We start from the raw sequence: 18,707 nt of genomic DNA on the forward strand, positions 1-18,707 counted from the left end.
CAAAATATTAATGTCGTGCTAGGTATCTTGGGCAGACAGAAAAATCAAATCATTGCAAATCTCATCAAAAGATACCTAGCACGACATTAATATTTTGTCTTTGCGCTTGTCTGATATTGAAAATTACTCTTCTCGTTCTTGTTCTTAACGATCTTCTACTACACTGCTATTTTTGTTTTTGAACGATCTTTTACTGCACTGTTATTTTTGTTTTTGAAACGATTCTACTGCTATTTTGGTTTTTTGTAACGATCTACCATCATATTTGTTTCTTCCCATCTTATCCTTTTTAACTATGCATATAATGTAGTCCTAACGAGGCATTTCAGTATTTTCATTTAAATTAGGAAAGAGGTATATATATTCCTTAGTTTGTGAGGAAGAACAACTTTTGATGAATTAAACTAATAGCCTCCTTTGAGAGCTTAGATTTCTATCCATTTAGGATTACTTATCTTTCTAGTTTAACTAGAAAAGATTGTACTTTTTGTTGATTTAAGATTAAAATCTTCCATTTTAATTTTATCTACATCATCGTTTTACTCAATTCTGTGTCCATAAGCTCTCATATGAGTCACCCAAAGTTGGGTCCAAATTCGCCCATGATTTTAATTATTTGTTCCGTTTCGCTCTACTCAAATACCACTTTAGTCAGAATTCTGCAAACGAAGTCTTCCTCGTTCCTCGCCGACCAATTGCGATGTTCGTGAAACCCAAGCCAACGTCAATTCAATGCCACGCTGAGATAGCCAACTGCGGCTCCGAGTTTGTCGTTTAAATTTTTAATTTCACTACTTTATTTCAATTGCAATTATTTGTCTTCAAACACATGTATTTAGACCTTCATCTATATCAATAACGTATCCATTTTTCACCTAATCTTGTATCATTTTCGCACTCTTATTTTTCTTTATTTACTCGTCTTTAATTCATCCACAATGATTTAAAAAAATAATTATCTAGCAAAATTTATAACAGCGCTAGAGATCCAAAATGAATTTTTTCAATCCTTGCGTCCCTCACCAACCGCTTCGGTTAGATTTCAAGTTTTGAATTCTCAAACACACCCACACCCAAATCACACGTGACAATGTCGGAATTAGTAATATTCGCTAACAACCTTAAACATCTAAATGGAATAATTTTACCCGTAATGTTGACAAATTAGATCAATTTAAAAAATAATTCATCAATATATGTTCTTGGTCATATCGATTGGCTAGATCTAGAATTATTAGAATTTTTCGATAGAGATTAAAATAATCATAAGATTTAGCTTTAATAACCTTAAATCTAGAAAGGACTAACCAGGTGAAAACTAATGAATATATGCGTCATTTTATTACTTATTAGTAATATTCTAATAATATCTCAAACATATAGTGCGAGTTAGACAAAAAAGAAAATTTCAATATTTCACCAAATTTATATATTAATCTCCAATACTTAAAAAAAGAAGATATATATCTATTTCATGAGATTGCCAAAAAGGATAATTTCTTTACCTATATTATGGAAGTAGTAGTTTTTAGGACACCAAAATCCTGAACAAGATATAAGAGCAAAATCCAGTTGAGGATACCAAATCCATCAAAACCATAGATTCGGTAACTCGAGCACAAAATAGCCTATGAAGTTTGACTTTACATTAAACAAACCCACATCGAAAAAGTCAACTTTAACTTACTTTAGGGCTTTGATTTAGTTTAAATGTTACAACAACATTTATACAACAGCAGATACATGAAATCATTTCAGAATTCTGAAAAACTCCATTTCCATTGTTAGCTAAAGTTCATCCTGAAAAACCAGAGGAAAGAAAAGGGAGAAAAGGTCAAGGATTTAAACTAAATTATGTTCTCCAGAAAAACATAATAACATAAGGTGAGAGGGAGTATGAAACACATTCTTACATGGTAGTAATCGTCCATGGAATCGTGCTGCAGAAGATTTTTTTTGTAAAATATTGAATCAGCAACATAAAAAGATGAATATAGAAGAACACACACAATGCTATCTATACCTTTCTTCTACTTTTCCTGGGTCGATATCCTCTTTCTTTCCGCCTCCTCTCGCTTTCCTCTCTTGCTCGTTGAGCCTCCTGTTTATGTATACATTAAGAAAAGACTTGCTAAGGAGCTCAAACCAAACAGAAAAACCCCAGAAACTGCAGAGAGAAACATTGTTAATCACCTCATCTTCTCGAGCCCTCCTTACTTTCTCTGCTTCCTCAAAGGCGTCTTTTTCGAGCTAGAATTGATGTAAATTAAATAGTTTGAGTTAGGCTGCTTCAAAGAATAGAATAAACTCTATAATCTCTAAACTCAGTAGCTCACCTCCCTATTATTGGCCCATATATCTTCTACAACTTGTCTTGCATATTGCGGGTCATCACAGATCAATATATTATCAAAAACTGAACCAGCCTTCACCTGGAATTGAAACATTCATCTCTTCACATTGAGCCGACTCGAAATGAATCATTATGTAAAAGGTAATACAAATTTACTTGTGGTAAATTAGCAATATGTGTAATTAGACTTTTAAATATCAAGAGGGCTGGTTCAGAATCAAGAGTAGAAATCCAATATTCATGATATTTTTTTCCTACTCTAGTATGATAAGCACTTTCTTCAACCGTAGATGATATAAATAGGAAAGGTGGTAACTGAAACAACCACTTTTCTAAGGTTGGAACCCTGAAAAGATTGTTCGGCTTATAAAATTGTGCCTAGGCGCGCCTCCAGCAAGGCACTAGGTGCGCGCGCCACTTGAACAGAGCCCGCCTTTTGGTTTCTCATATGACATGCCTAGAGCCTAGTACCTTTTGCGCCCGAGGCAGGCCTTTGATAACTATGACCAGAACATATATTGTTGAAGCTCGAACTCAGAAAATAGGAACAGACCGAACAAAATTAAATGGGCAGAGTCGCGGACAATGTCGCTTTCTTTAAGACGTTCGCGGAACTGCCGGAATTTAGCAAACAGTATTAACTCCGGTCGCCTCCAGGATAAAACAGCCCTCTTAAATACGATTTTCGTATTGCACCGTACGAAAATCGTTCTGTATACACTCTCTGTTTAACTTGCTCAGTTTTCGAAAAAATAAAGAATGAATTAAAGTAAATTGTATTATGAAGGCAGTCTCACATCTCCTATTTATACAAGAAAAAAGAACTGTTTGAGCTCTGATTTCATGGAGAAAGAGAAGGAGGAAAATCTGGAAGGTGGAGGAGACTGAAGACACGTTCAGAAAAAATGGACGTTGTGAACAACGTTCACAAAGACTGAATCAGAGTAAAAAATAATTAAATAAAAATTAATTTCCGAAATTAAAAATAATATTAATTAATTAATTTTTTTCAATAAAAAAATATACATTTTACACCACACCAACCCGGCCCGGTCGGACGGACGGCGCGCGCGTGCGTGTGGTGGTCAACCATGAAGATAGGTCCTCACCCTTTCACAAAAGTGGGTACCCCTTGGGGCACACCCCCCAAGCATGTGAGGACCTTCTTTATAAACATCTCCACTAAGTGCTTTGAAAGCAATGTGGGATGTTTTTCCACTTGAAAAACTCAAAGACATAAGAAGACACATGGGTGGGCTTTATTTCACAAATTATATTTGGGCCAAGCCCAACAATCCCCCACTAGAATTTTTGAAATCGTTTTACTGAGCAGTTACATAAGGTCAGACATAAGCAGAGGTATCTTTCGATTTGAACCTTTGCGTAGTGAGTATAGTTCAGATTTTACTAGAGTGACTCGTAGTCTTGAACTCTATCTCTGACGTATATCACGCCATAACCTTTTCAGAGTGTAGTTCTAGTAGCCCGTGCGTTTATGGCCTTGCACGTCTATCCCAGTTTAATGAATGCTCTAGAGTTTTACCCTAAACTCATAGGAAGCGGCCTCACTTCCACATTCATATAGGTGAGTCTATCAAAAGTACTTCTGTAGCTATGTACTTCACTCCAAATGGAGTATAGACTTCATTAAGAGTTTCTATTATCTCAACCTCAAATCGCTTCAGGATATTCATGCTTCTAATTGCATGATCTGACTCATATTACAACACAACTTGTTATTACCCTTTGAACCTATTTCTTGGGATCTCCAGTCTATAGGTTGGGTTACCATTGTGTGTAACTCATCACTGTAGAGGCATAAGTCCCATACTCTTTGCCGTATTATGGACTTTCTCTCTAGCTAATCCTTTCGTCAAAGGATCGGCTAAATTCTCTTCTGAGCGTATGTGATCCACTCTAACAGCTCCTTTAGTGAGTAGCTCTCTCACAGTGCTGTGCTTACGACGTATCTGTCGTTTCTTATCGTTGTAATAACGATTCTGAATCTTAGCAATAGCCGCGGTACTATCGTAGTGGATCAATACAGCTGGAATCGGTTTTTCCCATAGGGGAATCTTAGCTAACAGACTTCTCAACCCAACCTGCTTCTTCACTAGCCACAGCTAGTGCAATCAGTTCTGATTCCATGGTTGATTGAGCTAGAATAGTCTGTTTCTTAGACTTCCATGAAACGGCACCACCAGCTATATTGAAAATATAGCCACTAGTAGCCTTGGAATCATATGATAAGGTATTCCAGTCAGCATCACTATATCCTTCAAGGACTGCTGGAAACCTTTGATAATGTAATCCAAGTTTCATGGTTCTTTTAAGGTATCTCATGACCCTTTCTATAGCATTCCAATGCTCCACACTAGGTCTACTAGTAAATCTGCATAGCAGTCCTACGACATACGCGATGTCGGGTCTAGTACAATCAGTGGCGTAACGAAGACTGCCAATTATGCTAGCATACTCTGATTGTCTTACACTGTCTCCAGTGTTCTTAAAAAGTTTTATACTAGGGTCATAAGGTGTACATGCAGGTTTACAATCAAAGTAGTTATATTTCTTTAGAATCTTCTCAACGTAGTGAGATTGATCTAAAGAAATTCCAGTTTCAGACCTAGTTATCTTTATGCCAAGAATGACATTCGCTTCTCCTAGATCTTTCATGTCAAAGTTCTCACACAACATTGACTTAACAGCATTTACAACATGAATATTAGATCCAAAAATAAGCAAGTCATCAACATATAAGCAAATAATGGTGCAAAGACCATTTTCATATTTGTAGTAGATACATTTATCACTTTCATTCACCTTATAGCCATTTGAAATAATCAAGTTGTCAAATTTTGCATACCATTGCTTAGGTGCTTGTTTTAGCCCATATAAAGACTTATCTAACTTACATACCTTATGGGCTTGACCAAAGACTACAAAGCCCTCAGGTTGATCCATATAAACCTCTTCTTCTAGTTCACCATTCAAAAACGCAGTTTTAACATCCATTTGGTGCACTACTAGATTGTGCGCAGAAGCAATAGCAATCAAAACACGTATAGACGTAATCCTAGTGACAGGTGAATAAGTATCAAAGAAATCAACATTTTCTCTTTGTCTAAAGCCTTTAGCTACAAGGCGAGTCTTAAACTTGTCTACTGAGCCATCAGGTTTCAGTTTCTTCTTAAGGATCCATTTACAACCTATTGGTTTACAACCTGGTGGTAAGTCTACTAAGTGCCAAGTTTGGTTTGACTCAAGTGAGTCCATTTCATCATTAATGGTTTCTTGCCATAAGTCAGCATCTAATGATGTTAAGGCTTCTTGTATGGTAAGTGGATCCTCTTCTACTGTGAAAGCATAAAAGTCAGAACCAAAGTCTTTAGATACTCTAGGTCTCTTACTTCTCCTAAGTTCAGATTCCTCAATCTCTTTTTGCACTATAGGTCTAGTAGCAGGTATGCTACTAGATGATGCACCCCCACTATGTCTCAACTTAAAAGGAAATCTATCTTCATAAAAGTCAGCACGACTCCAATATGACTTTCGCATTCAAATCATAGAACCTATATGCTTTGCTATTCACAGCATATCCAATAAACACACATTCATAAGCCCTACTAGCAAGTTTGACTCTCTTAGGGTCAAGAATCCTAACATAGGCCAAACAACCCCAAGTTCTAAAATATGATAGACTAGGCGTTTTATTTTTCAAGATCTCATAAGGAGAGATTTTGCTTCTGGATTTAGGGACCCTATTTAGCACATAGCAAACAGTCAAAAGGATTTCTCCCCACCAATGTGAGGCGGCACCTGAACTAAGCATAATAGCTACTACAGATTCGGTAAGTGTCCTATTTTTCCTTTCAGTCTTTCCGTTCATTTCTGGTGAATAAGGTGCTGTGGTTTCATGTATAATACCATGTGCTTTATAGAAATCAATAAACAGGCTAGAACCATATTCTGTGCCTCTATCGCTACGAAGTCTCTTGACTTTCCTATTGTATTGATTTTCTATTTCAACTATGAACAACTTAAACATGTCAAACGTTTCACTTTTATTTTTCATAAGATAAACAAAAGTAAAGTCAGAACAATCATCAATAAAGGTTATAAAGTATCGTTTGTCATTTCTAGTCAACTTTCCATCTAATTCACATATATGTGAATGAATTAAATCTAGAGGTTCAGAATCCCTAACAATAGATTTATGAGGTGTTTTTGTGATTTTTGCCTGACTACAATAATCACATTTAAGAAATTCATTCAAATTCAATTTTGGAATTAACCCTAAGTTACTCATATTTTTAATGATTCGCTTATTAACATGACAAAAACGAGCATGCCAAACATTAAAAGTACACAAGGAGTAAACAGAAGCATTCACTTTATTAATCTCAACATTCAACTTAAACATGCCTTCAGTAGCATAACCTTTTCCTACAAATACATTGTTCTTAGTTAAAGTAAATAAATCTGCTCCTATAGTCTGAGTAAAACCAGCCTTGTTGAGTAGATAGCCCGAAACCAAATTTTTTCTCATTTCTGGAGTATGCATCACATCCTTCAAAGTTAAGAATTTTCCAGATGTGAAGTTCAATTCCACACTACCAATTCCAGCAACAATAGTGGTATGGGAATCACCCAATAACACTTTCTTATCTTCGGTCACAGCACTGTATGTTTTGAACATACTTCTATCATAGCAAACATGGTGAGAAGCACCAGTGTCTACCCACCACCCATCTGATCCACCTATGAGGTTGATCTCAGAAATCATAGCAACAAAGTTATGTTGCTCTTCAGTTAGGTCAACACTAGGAGTAGTGTTTGGCCTGTTCCTGCACTTACGTGCCATATGACCTGATTTCCCACAATTAAAGCATAGGAAAGCAGCATCATTTCTAGGTGGTAGTTGATGTGGCCTATTTTGATCCTTTGAAGGTTCCAATTCAAATTAACTCGGGTGTTGCGGTTTTGGATTGGTTTGCGGTTCTGATTCTTAAAATTCTTTTGAGTAGGTTTCAGAACCGCAGTGGACCTTTTAGTGCTATTAGAAACAATAAGCACTTCCTCTTTTAAATCTTGTTTTCGAGCTTCCTCCTCAATTCGGAGGCGAGTAATCAAACTTTCCATCGAAAATTCTTTTGTTTTGTGCCTCAAAATATTTTTAAAATCTTTCCACGAAGGATGCAATTTGTCAATTATGACAACAACTTGAAATTGATCGTTTAAAGGCATACCTTCTGAAATAATTTCATGTGTTATCTTCTGTAATTCATGAGATTGAATTTCCACTGACTTGTCATCAGTCATCTGGAATTTGAGGTAGCGACTTACAGCGTATTTTTTCGATCCGGCCTCCTCAGTGTCATACTTCCTCTGCAGAGCTTCCCAAATTTCTTTTGCTGTTTTTTCTTCAGCAGTGTAGTAATCATACAGATCGTCAGTCAGTCCATTGAGTATATAATTTTTGCACAGAAAATCATTTTCTGTCCATCTCTCAGCAGCACGAACATCTGCCTCGTCACCATCTTCAGGAACAATTGGTTTTTCCGAAGTCAGAACAGAAGCTACCTTCTTTGTTGTGAGGTAGAACAACATCTTCTGTCTCCATCTTCGGAAATGAGCTCCTTCAAACCGGAATGGTTTGTTAATCTCAGCAATCCCATTTGATTGTTCGGTAGCCATCAGCAGTAATTGAACCGTCTTAAAATTGTTGAAGCTCGAACTCAGAAAATAGGAACAGACCGAACAAAATTAAATGGGCAGAGTCGCGGACAATGTCGCTTTCTTTAAGACGTGCGCGGAACTGCCGGAATTTAGCAAACAGTATTAACTCCGGTCGCCTCCAGGATAAAACAGCCCTCTTAAATACGATTTTCGTATTGCACCGTACGAAAATCGTTCTGTATACACTCTCTGTTTAACTTGCTCAGTTTTCGAAAAAATAAAGAATGAATGAAAGTAAATTGTATTATGAAGGCAGTCTCACATCTCCTATTTATACAAGAAAAAAGAATTGTTTGAGCTCTGATTTCATGGAGAAAGAGAAGGAGGAAAATCTGGAAGGTGGAGGAGACTGAAGACACGTTCAGAAAAAATGGACGTTGTGAACAACGTTCACAAAGACTGAATCAGAGTAAAAAATAATTAAATAAAAATTAATTTCCGAAATTAAAAATAATATTAATTAATTAATTTTTTTCAATAAAAAAATATACACACCACACCAACCTGGTCGGACGGACGGCGCGCGCGCACGCGTGTGGTGGTCAACCATGAAGATAGGTCCTCACCCTTTCACAAAAGTGGGTACCCCTTGGGGCACACCCCAAGCATGTGAGGACCTTGTTTATAAACATCTCCACTAAGTGCTTTGACAGCAATGTGGGATGTTTTTCCACTTGAAAAACTCAAAGACATAAGAAGACACATGGATGGGCTTTATTTCACAAATTATATTTGGGCCAAGCCCAACAGATACAGATCTCAAACAAAATGCATATCATCATTCATTCAAGTATTAATTTAGTTGTTCAAATAAGAAATCCACTTAGTACAAACAAGCATAAAGAAATAGATTCCAAAACTTTTATTATATTCAAGACAATCTTCCATTCCCCTCCCCCACTACATGCCCGAACCCTCCAACCAACAAAAAATTATAGTAACCATAATTTATATTTCTTACTCCAGAAGAACAAGATTTCCTGAGACCCGCGTGCGATATCTCTACAAACTTACACTTAAATTGGCTTTGGAATATTGAAAGAAAAAGCATTATGTTCTTATTGCAGTAGAACAAGGGAAGTCGTGAGATTTGAGACCTACCTGCCATACTTCTATACCCACATACTTAATTGGCCTCAGCACATAGAGGTCAGGATCATCTTCAAACTCTGAAGAAAAGAGGGAAGAATAATAATAAGTGTCTACAAAATAAGTTTGCAAAGGTAAACTTAGAGAACTGTTGGATTGACAGCATAGTCTGAGATTAACATGGATACTAATTTTGAGTTTCATCGAAGTACTAATAAACATTTACTCTACAACCTAGAAGTAGGGCTGTAATCGAGAGCCAAGCCGTCAGAAAATTAACGAGCTCGAGCTCAACATTCTGTTCGTGAGCTGCTCAGGAGATGTTCACAAGTTAGTTAACGAAGCTTTGCTCGCGAGCAGCTCCTTCATGAACTTCGGTTTCTAACAACTCATTAATTATATTAATTTGAATTTTTTTAAGCACAAAACTACATAGTTTTAAAACCTATAAAACTAAATTTTACACAAAACTACATCTGTTTTACATTTCCCCTTTATAAGAATATTATTATTAAAAAAATAATCGAACCAACCTTGTTCATGAACAATATAATCGAGCTTGCTCATGAACCTATAATCAAGCCGGCTCGCGAGCTTTCGACCCAAGCTATGTCGTGCTCAAGCTCGGCTTGTTTATAAATCGAGCCGAACACGATCGAGGTTTTATCGAACCGAACACCGAGCCACTCATGAGCAGCTCGGCTCATTTACAGCCCTACCTAGAAGCTATATTCTTCTTAATCTGCTATTACTATTAGGATCCGAAACTCATTCTTGATTTCCTATAAAAATCATAATTTTTTAAGGCAAAAATCATCTTGAGCCCTTAATCATTTTGATTTTGGTTGATTAAGTCCCTGCTCTTTTATTTCAAAAAGACATCAGACCCTGATTATTTACCTTTGGTTACAATAAGCCTCTGCTTGCCAAACTAGTTACCTGTGAACATCTAATTCAGTCGTCACTCATTTCATATGAGTCTGAAATTGCACTTACCATTGGAAATTAAGGTTTTTACAGTTTCTCTATAGCCACACTACACATAAAAAAAATGCAAATTTTGAACCCATATGAAATAAATAACGCTCTATTAACTGAGTCTTATTTTCAAAGATGACTTTTCTAATCTATCATGTGTTTAATGTGACTAAAAATAAAAGATCAAGGGCTCATGCGTTGAAATGAAAGATCATGAGCTCAATCCAACCAAAATCAGAATGATCAAGGGCCTCAGAATGCTTTTTGCCTAAAATTTTTTTAGCCAAGTCGAGCATTTTGAATTTATTTGTCAATTCCACTTCAGAAGTATATAGATAAGTACATAACCAGTGTTTCCTGCTCATTTTTATTCCATAGTGCAGCTAGATAAAGTAAGACATTGTGAAGATTACTACCTGGGTTATCAATCCATGGAGTTTTCCACTTCCCCTTATAGTTGGGGTTCCTGATTTTCTGCATGAAGGTATTAAGGTCCATTTAAGTAATATGGCAACAAAAATTTATTTTGAACATGCTCAGGAACAAGATTGCACCTTTCTTTTCCATGGACCTCTGTATGATGGATTTGGTACCTTTGGTGGCTTCCATATCCCATCGTCCTCCTCATCCCAGTCATCGGGCTATTTAGAATGACAACATAGGTCACGCCAATATAATAGTTACAGCCCTTTTAAGGTTTATAAATCAATTAAGATATATTGGTAAACTTTGTTCAACATTTCCTCATTTGAACCAAATAATTGAGATGTTGGGTAAATTACACCCATGGCCCCTCAATTTTGCCCTTACTTTCATTACGGCCCTGAACTTCAAATCCGGAAATCATGGCCCCCTGCACTTTGCTCTGTACTTACATAATGACTCGTTTTATCGTTGATCAAGATGACCACTCCAATAGCAGTTAACCCGTCATTGTAGAACTGATAGAAATGATATTCTAAGCAAATTTAAGTCTTGAAATTTTTGGTTTTCAGGTCATTTAGGTGTTGTTTAGTTAGAAGAGAAGTGGTTGTTTAGAGAAAAGGCTCAAAAAATGGTGATTTGGAAATTTGAAAACATGGTTCAATGGAAAATGTGGTTCTAAACAACTATAACTTTTGGACTTTTTCATTTTGAGTTCGTCAACAGTCATTTTAAGGTCATTCACTTTCATATGCGTAAGGACAAACTTCAGGGACTTTTATGTCTAGTTTTAAAGCTCGGGGTCCATAATGAAAGTAAGGATAAAGTTGAGGGGCCATGGATGTAATTTACCAGGCTTTGGACTGTACCAAATATCATTTTCTTAAACCTGGGCCGAAAGGAATAAAAGTACATATTACTTTCTGAAACTGGACCAAAGTAAGCAAACAGACCTCTTTAGCCTTAGGATCAGGAATCTCAGCTTGGATAGAATCATATCCCTGCAACATTAAAGCAAATACAAGTGAAATTTCGAATAGTAGTACACAAAAATTGCCATTCCAGTCTCATTTTTAAACATACAGCATACCTCCGGTTTGACATCATTAGGATCCTCTATATATTCTCTGTCATCCCAGTCCGCTGGCTATCAAGGTAATTAGAGTCAGAACATATGCTGTGTAGGAAAATAAATCCAAATAGACTCAATAACAGTGCAATTTGGAGGGTGTCATAGCTGCAATAGACTCAATAATAGTGCAATTTGCTTTTTGGCTTGCATGTGACAATGCATGGTTTTAGCAGTTAAACCAGCACATCAAGAGAAATAAAATATGCATACAATCATCATAATAAGGCTAGACACTTTTAATCCTAAAGAAGTTCCTTTGGAACTTGAGGTTTATTAGCAATGTTTCAGAAATTACGATGTGTCATGTGAAATGAAAGTTATCATTTTCAGATTGAGTAGATAGTTGTTGCACCAGCACCACATACAGTTGAGCCAAAACCAAATACTCAGGGAATCAATGGACGAAAATTTGTTAAGAATTACTGACTTTTTGGGGTCTAAGCATTAGCGTGCGGAAAATTCCATTGCATATTCCGTAGTGGTGTCGAATTCATGACAGATTCTGAATATAATGAAATTACCGACAGAAATTATATGTTTAGCCGCAGAAATTTTGGTCGGTAATTTTTATATTTTTTCATTTGCTCCCCGGAATCGGGGGTTGACGGACCGTCCGTGACCCTTTACCTCTCCTCCCCTGACCACATATAACATAAAGGAGTTTTCTTCTTATCATCTTTCTAAGGAGACGAGAATTACAATTCGACTGGGAGATCTGCGAATGAAGTGAGCTTCATCAAAGACTGTTTACATAGCGATATAAGAAAAACGAAAAGAAATACATGAGCAGGAGGAGAGGAGAAAGAACTATTGCTGCTATATATGATCCAAGATCCAGAAGACTATCTCTTGACTCTCACTTGCAGAAGAAACCAAGGCACTACTATGTTGCACAGATACGGAAACTGAAACAGAAAGGGACACCGGGAAACGTTATTTCTAAAACATATCTAGGAAACTGAAACGAGACTGAAACTGAAACGGACAAGAAACGCGGAGATGGTATTGAAAAGGAGTTTTAATGCAACATAGGGCACTACTATTTTCATCATTACTCAAGATCAGCCCATTCTACCAATATCAGCTCAATGACACTGTCCTAACAAATTGTTTCATAAATATCCAGGACATACCTTCTTTGCTTTTGTGTCTTTGATTTTACGTGGAGGAAGTATATCCCAGTCTGTGTACACACTTCCAGATTCTCTTTCTCGGTTGTCAATTAAGATACTATAAGATGCATCAGGTCTAAGAATAAATGTGTAGAAATGAGTTAGCTTATCAGTTTCACATTGTATATCCTTTCTGATGGGATAGTTCTGACCCTGGTAAGATAGTATGACATGGAGCTTTTTCGTCTGTGTGCCACATATATCAGGTCCAAACATAAAACTGCACAAGAGGGAAATGAGTGAGGTCAAATAAATTATAACAAGTTATGGAGTGACATAAACAAAACAACCCAATCAGTACAGACAATTCCGTGGAAAAAAGCTAGCCCGTGGCAGAAGCCTAGGTCAATGGGGCTTCCTATTTGCTAAGTATCCGACATTGCTTTTTGGGGGAGCTACATGATAAGTGAGGTAATCCTCTTCCTTTGATGGTATCAGAACCTTGTTCATTGCTATGAAGCACGGAAACTCTTCATGACATGCGTTTCCCCGTTTCCGGCAGATGTGGGAAACAGAAACTCTCGAAAACTGATACGAAACGTTTCCGGGCACGTTTCCGTAATTACCCAAAATATGAAACGCGTCTCTCAATAAGACGCAATTTTTAAACGGTTTTATCTACCTATTTCGATTAAAATTCTGTAAATTCAAACTTTCTATTTTGCAATTTCTATTCAATCTAAGATTAGGAAAATTGAAACTTCCTATTTGAGAGATAAATCTTTTCTTGTATCCTTTAATTTAAAGAACGTACCTACATTTCTTTCTTCTATAATCTTTGTCTCTTGAATCTCAATTGAGTTTGGACTTTCTTCCTCTTGTTATTCAATCTTGTTTTTTTTTAATGTATTATTATATTTTTAATATTTATAAATATACCCCTATATTTTTAATATTTACACGTTTCCCCCACGTTTCCGTTTCCTATGTTTTTCAGAAATTATGTTTCCCAGTATCGTTTCCGTTTCAGTTTCCGTATCCGTTTCCGTTTCCGTGCAACATAGGTTCATTGTTGGGTCACACATTGATATTTACTTCACCCTCAAAATGATTTGGGCATGACGGATGTGTGTCAAATATCCCACATTGCTTTTTATACGTGGAAATCCTCCTCCTTTGAGGTACCTTTCGGGGTGAGTTAAGCTTTTGTTTACACTATTTAACTATTATGAATAGAGTTGAATATATAGAAATCTACTCCAATACTGATTATGAAGTGTGCTACAAAAAAGCATATCATAGTCCTATTTGGGGAAAAGTTACATAAACGTCTCAAGTTAAAAGAGTCAAAGCTCAAACATTTGTAACATTCTTGCTAGATCGAACTAGTCGAAGTCCCGCGATAAAATTAAGAAAGCGTACTTATAAACTGAAATTCAGTTTCTACTACTTTACTATCTATAAATTAAGAAAGCATACTGATTCGTTCCTACTGCTTAACTATCTATAAATTACCATAGAATGGTAAATAACACCAGTTTCATACATTTCAGCTAGCCTTAGATAATGATAGGAGATATAAATTACCATAGAATGGTACATAAACACATGAAACAAGAAATTCTGGTTTTTAAATTTCACAAAGCACAGAAAATGAAACATAAATGATAGAAATTTTAGGCATACGTGTAAGGAGTATCGCCACCGAATTTCTTCTGATTAACATAATTAGAAAGAAGTTTGATATAACCACCACCACATTCAATGTCCTGTTCAAACTTGATAGAGTATTGAACCACTAGAGTCCTATTTTTGTTACTGAACTCTGGCATCTTTGCAGATATGGCAAAATGCTTGGCATCATTGTATGTCTGAATACCTAAAAGAATCCCCAAAAATCATCAATATTTACTATTACAATGAATAGAAAAGTTCGCCTTAACAGAAGCCAAATGAAAATAAACAATTCATGCTGGCAATTCCAACAAGCATAGTTGAGTTTAGTTTCAGGGTATCTCCTGCCAATGCTATATGTTTCAACTTTCAAGCATTTTCAGTTTCTCTCAGTTAACACGATCTATGTTACATGGGAATGGAAACGGAAACCGGTTCTGATCACATGGACCTTAATGACCATGTAGTATTTGGTCATTCACCATTAGATCTAGGCCTATTAAAATCTTAGGGTGGAGATTCAAAGCATCCTAAGGCTTAGATTTAATAAGCTTATATCTAACGGTGAATGACCAAATTCATCTGGTCATTAAGGTGCATGTGAACATGGCTGCAACTTCAAGTCATATAATAGAAAGAAAAAAAGAGATATTTTCATTTTAAAAGCTTGTAGAAGATGATCTAGAAAATATTAGTAATTTACTTAACATTGATTCGCTTCTGGAAACACATTATATTCTAGGAAGCCGGTTTCCAATTTTTTAAGTTGCAGAAACATGATTCGAAACGTTTTGCACAAGTTTTCAAGAGTTTCGGTTTCCAAAACAGATATGGAAACATGAACCATGCAACATAGAATACAACTTCATCTTTACTTTGGAAAAAGTCATCTTTCTTTGTTTTATTTTTCTTTTATAATTAATCTGATTACTTTACTCAACACTATTTAAGTGGATACTCTCCCAAGTCCCAATTAAAATTCGATGCCTGCACTAGGACTCGAACACGAGATCACTAGTTAAGCAACTTGAACCTTCTAACCACTAAAATCAACCTTAATTGATAGAAATGTAATAAAAACACCAAACATGCTAATGTATCTCCACTTAAACTTATACTCCGGCGATTCCATTGTATAAGCCATTGTTTCACACAAATTAAGAAATACAATTAATAAATAACGAAATTAATGAATTTACATTGTTTAACTAAAAAAATTCTCTCTAATAAACCTTGCAATGTTAAAAAATACATGTACCAAGACAAAAACTTAATGTTTGGACAGAAAAACTAAACTAAAAATTCTTGAAAAACTAGCACGAACTTATATTTTGTAAAAAAAACTCAATTGCTATGACTTATAAAGTGAAATGGAGGTAGTAATTCAAAGCATGACTAAGCTGTAGCAGGCAACTCACAGTTGTGAAAAGATCCTATCTAATAACCAACTACAATCTACAAATTTCTGAGAAAATTATAAAATTTAAGCTAATAAAAAATGAGATAAACAAAAAATACCTTTATCATCAGGATCTCCAGACCATTTCCCAGCTGTGTGTTTAAAAGTACCAGCTTGCCTTGGCTTCTTTTCCAATCCGATAACACCCACCGATCCTTCCACCCATCTTTCCAAAACCCACATTCAGTTAGCAAAAAGAAGAAGAAAAGATTGCATCAATGTGATTTTAGCACAGATGGATGAAACAAACAGTATTAGCTCATTGACCGATCGTTGAGTACAACAGAAGTTTCTAGAAAGAGTGAGTAATCATCAAGATCAATAACTGAGGGACTGCAATACTGGATCGAGAAGTGAGGGGAAAAAGAATTCAAAACCAGTAAAAAACCTATACAGTATTAGTTTTCTTCATATCTTCTAAGATTGTTGGCGAAAAGCTTATCAGAGCAGTTTTTACCTTCGAATCGGTCTTCGAAAAAAAATTCAGAGAAAGCGAAAGGAAAGAGGAGCAGAAAATAGAGGGTGGAGAGTAAAAACAAAGGCTTTGAAGCGCGAATCAGGTTTAGCTGAGGCTTCTCCTCCATTTCTGGTTAGCAAGCTTGTTTACCGGGGGAATCAGATGGAGACAGAACTTCAGTACAATTCATTTTAATTTACCTAAACGCCCTCACATTTTTTTTTTATATTTACAATTTATTAAATTAGTTTATTTTCAAAAACAAAAATAATTACATTCTTTTGTTTTATTTATTTCTTTTAAATTAAAGATTACATTTTGGGATAAGTTACCAAAATAGATTTATAGTTTTTGAAGAATATCAATTTAGGCTCAACGTACAAAATAGCATCAATATAGGTTTAATATTTAAAAAATTGTATCAAGTTACGTATCGAGAACGGATTGGACACGTCATTCTTATTACTTCGTTAAGTTCTGATTTCTCCCTCCACGTACAATTGATAGAATTTAACGGAGTAATATGAATGATATGTCTCATTCCGTTATCGATGTCTAAATTGGTACCCTTTTTACACGTTAAGCTTATATTGATTTATTTTGTACGTGGAACCTAAATTGATACTTCCCTAAAAATCATAGATCTATTAATTGAGGGATACTATTCAAATTTATTCTTATCGTTTTCTTTTTATTTTGGAAAAATAAATGTTTAACCGATGAAATAGTAAAATTTTGCTTTTAGCATTTTTAAATAAGATCTCCTACCTGATAGAAATTTTAAACAGAAAGATTTAACGTTATTTAATTACCGTTATTTGATTCATTGTTTTACTAGTTTTATTGGATCATTCAAACATTAATTATGTCTAAAATATTTATTATTTTACTAATTAAGTTATAAAAAAAAGGTTGAAATGTAATAATTGAGTCTTTCACATACAAGTTAATAATAAGAAATTATTTAAAACATTTATTATGTTATTATCACAATTACAAATGAGTTACTAAAATGCACGAACTTTTATATATCAGTTGATTAGTTTGGAATGTCTTTTTTTTTTTTTTTTTTTTTTTTTTGGTAGAAAAGGAAAAGAAAAACGAATAACAACAAACTACCCAGGAATTAGCCTAGGGAAGCTAACCCCAATCCTATCTTCTAAGAGAAGATGAGAGATGAAACTAGGGGAAACAGGAAGGGTAGTAACGCCTAACGTCCCTTCATGGCCCGCCGCCGCCAAGCGATCAGCAACACGATTCTGCTCTCTAAAAATGTGTCTGAACTCTACGAACTCAAAGGAGGAGCAAAGCCTTATAATAGCTTTGATGAGGTTGCGACTGTTAAGACCCATAGAATGATTCTCAGAAATCATTTTGATTGCTTCCAAATTATCAGACTCCACAGAGAGCCTCTTAACACCCAGCCTTTTAGCAAGATTGATTCCAGTAAGAATAGCCCAGAGCTCCGCAGAAAAGGAAGAACCCAACCCTAAATTCTGGGAGAACCCAGAAAGCCAGACGCCCCCTACATCTCTAAGCACACCTCCAGCCGCAATCTTACCGTTACTGAGGCAGGAACCATCAGTATTCAGCTTCACAACCCCCTCTCTTGGCCTGCTCCATCCCACGAGATGGACATCACAACACTGAGAGGCTCTGGCAAGGGACTCTCCTTTGAAACTATCGATAATAGAGAAAAGTTTTTTCGAGAAGAACTCAGCTAAGTTTGTCATAAAAACAGTTTTATCTCCAAAAATCTCCTCGTTTCTCCATTTCCAAACTTGGTGACAGATAATAGCAAAGAAAATGTCACCATGCTCCATGTATGGAAGCAACTTTCCTCTAACACCATCAGAGAACCAGTCGACCTCAGAATGTGCCATGAAGGAAGAGAAAATATGGTGTGGGAGAATTTTCCTCCAAACCTCTTTACTATTAGAGCAATCTCTAAGAGCATGGCACAAAGTCTCAACATGGCCTCTGCATCTACTACAAGCTCCAGAATCAGCCAAGTGCCTTCTGTGCCTATCCGAATTAGTAAGAAGCCTGTCCTTAACGCCCAGCCACAGGAAACTCCTAATACGGAAAGGAACTTTAAGGGTCCAAATCGACTTCCACACATCCGAGGGAGGATCAGATCTAAAGAGAGAGAAAGCTTCAAAGGCCGATTTGCAAGAATAAACTCCATTGTTAGTCAGCGCCCAACAGTGCCTATCCAAGTCTTCCTCTTGATTACTCACCTTCACTCCCCGCATTCTAAGGAGAGTCTCAAGGCTAAAGAAAGTATCAAA

The 18,707-nt window shown here is 36.0% G+C and overlaps 1 pseudogene; it reads right to left on the reverse strand.

Annotated features, from left to right (window-relative positions):
• Positions 1 to 1,626: 1,626 nt before the first annotated feature.
• LOC136224068 (calreticulin-3-like) lies at positions 1,627 to 16,579 on the reverse strand (annotated as a pseudogene).
• Between the last annotated feature and the right edge of the window lie 2,128 nt (positions 16,580 to 18,707).

Source organism: Euphorbia lathyris, chromosome 3 (genome assembly GCF_963576675.1).
Source record: "Euphorbia lathyris chromosome 3, ddEupLath1.1, whole genome shotgun sequence".
Lineage (NCBI taxonomy): Eukaryota > Viridiplantae > Streptophyta > Magnoliopsida > Malpighiales > Euphorbiaceae > Euphorbia > Euphorbia lathyris.